Raw genomic sequence first — 8,139 nt, 5'->3', positions numbered from 1 at the left:
AAATAGAATTGCACTTTATTTATTTAAATACAAAATCACATTAATTATGTCATTAAATTAAATTGAAAATGAGAGAAAGGGTCATGTCACTGTAAGAAAAGTATATTCGAATTAGGTTGATATGCAAACTTGTCAATCATTTATACTTCTCTACCCAAATAAACTATATGTACAAGAAAAATTAAGAGAAAAATACTAATACATTAATTAACATTTACCGGCACAATTTTAGGTTTTTGAAAGCTCTTAGACTGTGGACTATGGATTGGGCTTTGAAAAGCCAATAGACCCAAGTGTAACCCATATATTTTAGGACTGGGCTGAGCTGACCCATATTTGTTGAACTTTTTTGATAAAATGTATCTACTAATAATACTATATACAAAAAATAAAAAAATAAATCACAAAAAAATACTTAAGAAACAATGTATAGTCCTCACACCCAAAAAGTATTTGGATCCATCATTGTTTTTTGTCTGGTTTGTTTTTTTTATTGTTTTTATTAATTTTTTTTAGGGATTGGATTGTCTCTAGTCCGATTACGGACTGAACTGTCCGGTCTAGCCCAGTAAACTTACTTTTGGGTTCCATTTTGATAATTAAAATCGTTTACATTTTAGAATTTGTCGAGTACATTATCTCTGCAAAAAATCAAGTCAATCAGATAACGAAAACCATGTGTTCAGATCAATTTTACATGAATTGTTTATTTTCTCATTATTCACTTTTTGTCATACAAAGCTGATCTAAACATATAGTTGCAATTATCCGATCGATTTGATTTTTTTACAAGATTGATATACTCGACGATTTCTAAACTGTGAACGATTCGAATCATTGAAATAAAACTAAAAAATGAATCCACAAAATTCAACAACAACTCTCCAATGGGACTGAAAAAAGGCATAGCGTTTTTTTTTTAAACAATGGCAGTGTTAAGTCCAAGTGCAAAATAAACAAGGACGCACTGACCTACTTTGTTCTGAATTGGTATCAAAATTCAAATCAATCAAGCTTTTATTCATTAGCATTACTTTTACTTTGTACTTATGATGGAACTTTGAATTTAAGTTAAACAGCCCTTTTGTGCGTGTGAAAATAAAATTATTTCCAAGCACATCAACCTAGTGGACTATGGTTTGCATTAGTACCCCCACTCACTCAAATTTTATTCTTCCCTTCCAAGGATATGCTTCAACGTTACCCTCTTCCATGTTCCACACCCTACTTCTTTGTCGCACAATTTTAATATTTTATTTTTACTTCGTTCATATTATTTAATCTTTATAATATTTCTTACCTTCATCAATCAAATCTTAATCTTAATCCTAATTCGTCAATTACCACCTATGCCACCACCATCCCTTCCAAACTTGTCTCCTCGTCCCTCTTTATTGCATCTTGCTCCATTTCCTTTTTTAAATTTAAAAACTTAGTCATTCTCATCTTATTCTTCATGGTTTTAGGGGGGTTTTATGGTGGTGAAGGATTGGAGAGGGGGTCATGGTTGTGGGGTTGGGAAGAGGTGGCAATAGATGGTGGTGGGTTGGGAAGAAAGTGTAATACGATACAATATTTTGTTTGAAGGATACAATTAAAATTTAAAAAATTAAAAAATTTTGTGAAATGAGAGGATTCATAGTGTGCAAATAGAACAAACCCCTCCTTAATTGATTATCCCATTGAGGTTCACACAATTTACCCACTCAAAATAGTGAACCTCAGTGAAAGAACTAATAAGAAAAGAGAGTTATATTCACCAACCTTTAAAGTGAGGGAAAGAAAAAAGGAAAGTTTTATTTAAGTGGATATTTAAAAAAATATTTTCAAATTAATGGTAAATTTTACAGACATTAAAAATTAAAATTAATTTTTTTTTATTTATGATTTGATAATTAATTTTTAAACAATCTTGAGATGTGATTTCCCCAAGAAAAAACAAGCAATTTCCCGAGAAAGTGACTAGAGGGAGAAGACTGAAATCATTTTTCCCATCATCAGCAGTGTTTGGTAGATTTTTTTGTGAGAAGAATTCACCCATCCGTCCACTCACCCACGATGCAAAAACCATTTCTGGGTCTAAAAATCTAAACCGTGGGCTTGAAACTGTGAGTATGGATTGCATGTATGTAAGTAGGGGTATCAAAAATAAGTGGCTGAAGCATGATCATGATCATGATCATCACCACTCTCCTCTGATTGACCTAAAATTGTACCTCTAAAATATGGTAAATGAACTGCATCTTTAAATTGGTGTCTTCTTCATCTGGGGTCCCACCCCCTTTGGTGAGTAAGAAGTGGTGGACACATTGATTAAGACACCACAATCCATTCTTCCAATGTCTTGTGCCATTTGAATATTAAAAAAAAAAAAAAAAAAATGTCTTGTACCATCATCACTGATGAAATGCTATAATTGATTAAGTGAAATGTTATGAAATAGAATTATCATATCTTTTTTAGGATAATTACATGTTAGTGGGTTTCAAAATAAAAATAAAAATAAAAAATAATAACTAAAATCATAATTTTTTTCATTATTTTGTAATATTTTTTTTAAAAAATATCCTATGAAGAGTAATTTTTCCTAATTTTTATTTGTAATGTATTTTTTATTGTTATTTTAATCAAACCAAATGTAAAAATAATTTTTTTTAATAAAATAATTATTTTATTTCATTTTATTCTACTGAATTAAACACTACCAAGAGTTTAAATTGAGTTGATTTTGAGTTGTTGGGTTGGCAACAGAGGAAACACCACTCTCTCATTGCTAACAACCCTCTTGAACGTAGGGGAGGGAGCAATAATGAAATTTCAAGACCATGACAATTGCCCATGGAGATTGGTTGGTTGGGTGTGCCCCCTCCTGAAAAAATTACCATCTAATATGATTGAATAACAATAATAATATTATAACTTAATGATTATGTTTATATAATGTGTTATTTTTTAGTAACAAATATAAATGGTAGGATATATTTAATCAATATAATTATAACATATGAGATGATAATCATAATATGTTATAAAAATATGAAATTGAACGACACTGTTTCGGCTGTAGGCCCATTACAAGTCCCGTTTTAATCATTTCAGCCAGACATTATGCTTTATGACACCTTGTGTAGATTATTTATATAAAAAAATTAAGTCGATATGATTTTTGTGCCTATATAATTTTATCACATTTGTTTTCAAAAACTATGTGATCTATTTTCGAAATCATTCTTGTCGTTCATTTTTTCAAAGACAAAAGTAATAAAATTATGTAATTTAGTTAAATCAACTTGATTTTTTATGTAGATGATTTACACAAAGTAATTTAAAAAATAAATGACTCGAACGATCGACAAGATCCGTAATGAGTCCTACATACCCAAATAACGTCGTCCAACTCTACGTTAGATAGGTTTCAACCAAAGTTAATTGTTAATTTGTTTAAGAATCAGCTCAGTCCTTACCACATTATTATTCATACATTTTAAAATTAAGTATTACTAAAAAAATGTATAAACGGTGGGAATTTATATTTCAAGTCATGTAAGAACTTTTCTATTTCTATTCAACAAGCCATTTCTAAAATAAAAAGTAAGCTGTATTTTTAAAAAAAAATATTTTTACATTTAAATAAAATGTGACTGTGTTTTCAAAAATAATTATAGATTGATGAAAAAGTTTAACATTTTAATAATTAAAGTTCATAAATTTTACCATTAATTTGATTTTTTTTAAAAAAAAAATTCACACTGAATTGTTATTTTCCAACTTTTATTGTCACTTTTACAACATTTAAAGGGGTCCGTGACTATTGTGACTTTTGCAACATTTAAAGGGCTCACATGAATGAATTTTTTATTTTATTTTTAGAATCTAAGAAAATTTATTTATTTGGTAATTATTACAAAAAGTTATGTTTCGGTTATGGAAAAAGTTTTTAGGGTCTTTGAAATTTTTGTCTTTTTTGTGAGAAACTATCCTATTACTATTATAATGGCGTACAATATTTATTAACAAAAAAAAAAAAAAAGAAAAGACTTTGTGAAATTTTTTAAATTATTAACGGTAAAGTTGTCTTTACACAAAATTTTCCAAAAAGTAAACATACTTTTTACTTTTAAGTTTTTAAACCAAAAGTAATTTATTTAGAAATTGCCAAACTAGGCTTAAGTTCAATATTGTTTTGCCAATTTAAATTCTTCCCCCTTGCTGAAGAAAGTAATTCATGCCGACATGAAATCATTCACATGGCCTGAAAAATTTTCATGTAGGTTAATGTTAAAAAAAAGGGAAAAAAAAAAAACCCTTTCTATTGCCTACCTAAATAAATAAATAAATATTTGAAGGCATTCTAGAATGCATCATTTTCATTGTCTTAAAAAGCATGACTTGGTATGCTAAATCCAAATCACATCAAAATTTGTCCCAAGTAAAAAGTATCATTTGGTTAGTTCCTCATGCTATCATTAATTTACAAATACAAACCAAAGAAGTTTGTTTTGTTCACTTTTTGATTAGGTCTACTGTTAGGCTATCTCTAATCCTGATTTAGATTTTTTACTAATAAGACTTCAATAAAAATTTAAGTAAAACCTTTGTCCACATCTCGAGTTAGACAATAATAAATATATTAAATCATTCATTTAACTGAGACTCCTCACAATCTATACATAAAGAAACAATTATCAAGAATGTACTCTACTATTAAACTAGAATAATCTTAGAGATTTTAAAAATTTTATCAAAATTTTTACTAAATGTGTGGATTTCACACCCATATAAGACATTTGGTAGAAATTTTGAGATCTCTAGCATTTTTTATTAGGGTCCGGACTGTCTCCAATCCAGATCTGGGACAGTCCGGTCCAATTCGGCCTATTGGGCCCACTTTTGGGTCCCTTTTCGATAATCAGAACCGTTCATATTTTAGGGTTTGTTGAGTACATTATTCCTGTAAAAAATCACGTTGATCGGACAATATTATATATTCAGATCACTTTTATCTAAAAACATAGATAGTCAGAAAATTAATGATTCATAAAAAAGTGATCTGAATATATCATATCCGTTATTCGATTGACGCGATTTTTTTACAAAAATAATGTACTCGATAAATTTTAAAATATAAATAATTTAAATTACTAAAAAAAAATCTAAAAATAAGTCTAATTAGTCGGACTAGACCTTCCGATCCAAATGTTGGACTGAAGACCAACCCAGCCTTTTGATTAAACTAATAACGTGTCGTGTGCGCTTCCAATGAGAATCCACTGCACTAAAAGTGAGTAGTTTAGCCCCATCACTCTCCATGGCAATTTGGCAAACCCCCTTTTTATTCAATTTCTTTTTTTAAAAATTCTCATCATATTTGATGGGGCTTTAAATTAAACAAATATAGAAAAAAGGGATAAAACTTAGAGCATCTTTATTAAATTAGTTATTTTTATTGTTTAATTAAAATAGTAAGTAAATTATTAAATTTTACTTCTATCAAATTAACTATCAAGTTAAACATTTTAATTTTGGTAATTTTGGCTCAACAAATGTAAGTAGTGGTTTCTCATCTAGTCAAATATTAAAAAATATTATTTTTTCATATTTTAAAATTAATTGGGTTGAGTTTATAAAAAAAATTATAATTAAAATGAATAAAAATAATGTTTAAATAATATAAAAAAAATAGAGAGTTTATTAGACAATGTATTTGAAAAGTCGTGTAGCCCAAATAGAAAAAGTAACTTTTAAGTCAAAATATAATAAAATTTTAACTTATTTGATGGAGATACTCTTAAAATTATTTTAGGAATTAGCTATTTTAATTGATTTTTAGAGTTTTTACAAACATACGTGTAAATTTTTTTAAAAAATAGCTGACTTTTTTATAATAATTTCTTTACCTTTTAGCTGTTTTAACATGTACCAAAACAACTTTAATATAAATTTGATTAAAATTGTTTTGAACATTAGCTATTTTAATTGACTTTTAGACTTTTTATAAAAAGATAGGTAAAAAAACTTACAATTGACATTTTTTTAATAATTTTTTGGACCTTTTAACCATTTTAACCTATTACCAAAACAATTTTAATATAAATTTGAGTAAAAAAAACTGGACACCTCTCAACATGAATAATACATTTTGTTAGAACTCAAACCTGTACCTTGTTTGTCTGTGAGCCACATCATCTCCAATATCTGTCCTTAGTGGTAGACAATCAGACAATCCATGAGACAATAATTTAATAAACAAAAATTGTTATGAATTCATCCTTATCAATTCATAATTTATTTTGAATATATTTGTGTAATAGAAATTAAATTGATAAAATATGAGATTCATAGATAAAATGAATTTAAAACATTAATTCATTTTTTTGGGGACAAATTATAAGTTCTTAACTCTGAGTTTATAGTGTTATTGTTTAGTAAAAAGTATAATCCACTTATTTTCTTTATTTTTTAAAATCTTATATTCACTTAACTAATCAAAAACTACACAAATTAAAGGAGGACTCGAATCTGAGTCAAAGAGTGAAGTGGGGTTTTGAATGTTTTCTATTCAAATTTAAATTTGAATCAAGGTTTGAGTAAGGATAGGTGGTACGGTTAAGCGATAATTGAACAATTTTAATCGACAAAACAATTCCAAAAAAGGGAAAAAAATTAATCAATCAAATAAAATGCAAGGTAAACACAATTTTACAACGTATTTCTGTCGGTGAAGGTGTGGAAGATCAAATTTACTATGGCAATAAAGATTACAAAGTTTATAATCTCACAACTCAAACTATATATTTAATAAGAATGTCTTTGGCTATTTTAGCCATAAAAGACAAAATAGACTATTTTATTCACAACAAACAAAAAATCACATCCAATCTATAATTATTACACTATTTTCTCACAAAAAAAGTCAAAAAAGCCAATAAGCCAAAAAGCCTTTCCCAAATTAAACTTTTTAGTCCAGATTAAAATAACCAAAAAAATTAAAAAATCAACCTACTTCCCAAACGGAGGCTCCAAAACCCTGCCGTTGTAAATTTAAAGCTACTGTTATAATGGGGTGTTTAGGAAGTGTGTTTTTTTGTTTTTTTGCTAAAAAAACACTAAAAAACAAAATTGGTTAAAAAATAAAAAACAAATTCAGACAAAATGTTACATCAAATTTATAATCATTTCACTTTTTCTCTTACAAATATCACATCTAACTACAAAAAAATTCAATTATCTTCCCAAATATAAAATTTTTACCCTACTAAAATAATCAAAAACTAAAAAAACCTACTAAAATGACAACTTCCCAAACATTCACAATATCTAAGAGAAAGAAAGAGAAAAGAGTATTATATTATGTGTAAATATTGTGTATCTTACAATATAATGAAGATGTCTATATATAGGCAAGGTAAGAGTAGACAACAAAAAAGTTATGAAAATATTCTAATATTGTAAAACATAATTACAACATCTAATATATATGGTGAATATAATATATATATATATATATATATATTATAAGTTCACCCGTGTAATGTACGTGCTATTCCCCCCACCATATTTCGCTCTTTTTTTTTATGTGTAATATATATATATTTTTTCAAAAAATATTTGATAATTTTAATTAAAATTAAAGTATGATTTTAATTATTTATTTTGATAATATTGACGCTATCGTTTTATAAAATTGTTACTTGTATATATATATAAATACATTAATTTTAGTTAAATTATTTGTGTATTTTGATAATTTTAATTCTATCGTATTATAAAAGTGTAATTATCATATAATAATTTTGTATGATATATATTAAATTATAAAATAGTAAAGAAAATACTCATTTTGATTAAAAATAATAGTTAAATTAGAAGAATAATTAATAACATAAAATTGAAAGTAATTCTAGCTATTTATTTTTCTTTTATATTCATTTGGACAATAAAAATATGTAGAAAAAGAAATTATATAAAATTTATTTAAAAAATTGAATATAAATATGTTGTAGTTGAATTATCATATAATGATTTTATATGATATATATATATATATATATATTAAACTATAAGATCGTAAAATAAACACTCTTAATTAAATTAAAATATCAACTATATGAAAGAAATTAAACTATGACTAACCAAAAA

This window comes from Camellia sinensis, chromosome 13 (genome assembly GCF_055761805.1).
Source record: "Camellia sinensis isolate YWXY chromosome 13, ASM5576180v1, whole genome shotgun sequence".
NCBI classification, from domain to species: Eukaryota; Viridiplantae; Streptophyta; class Magnoliopsida; order Ericales; family Theaceae; genus Camellia; species Camellia sinensis.
Note: the sequence above shows the minus strand (reverse complement) of the source record.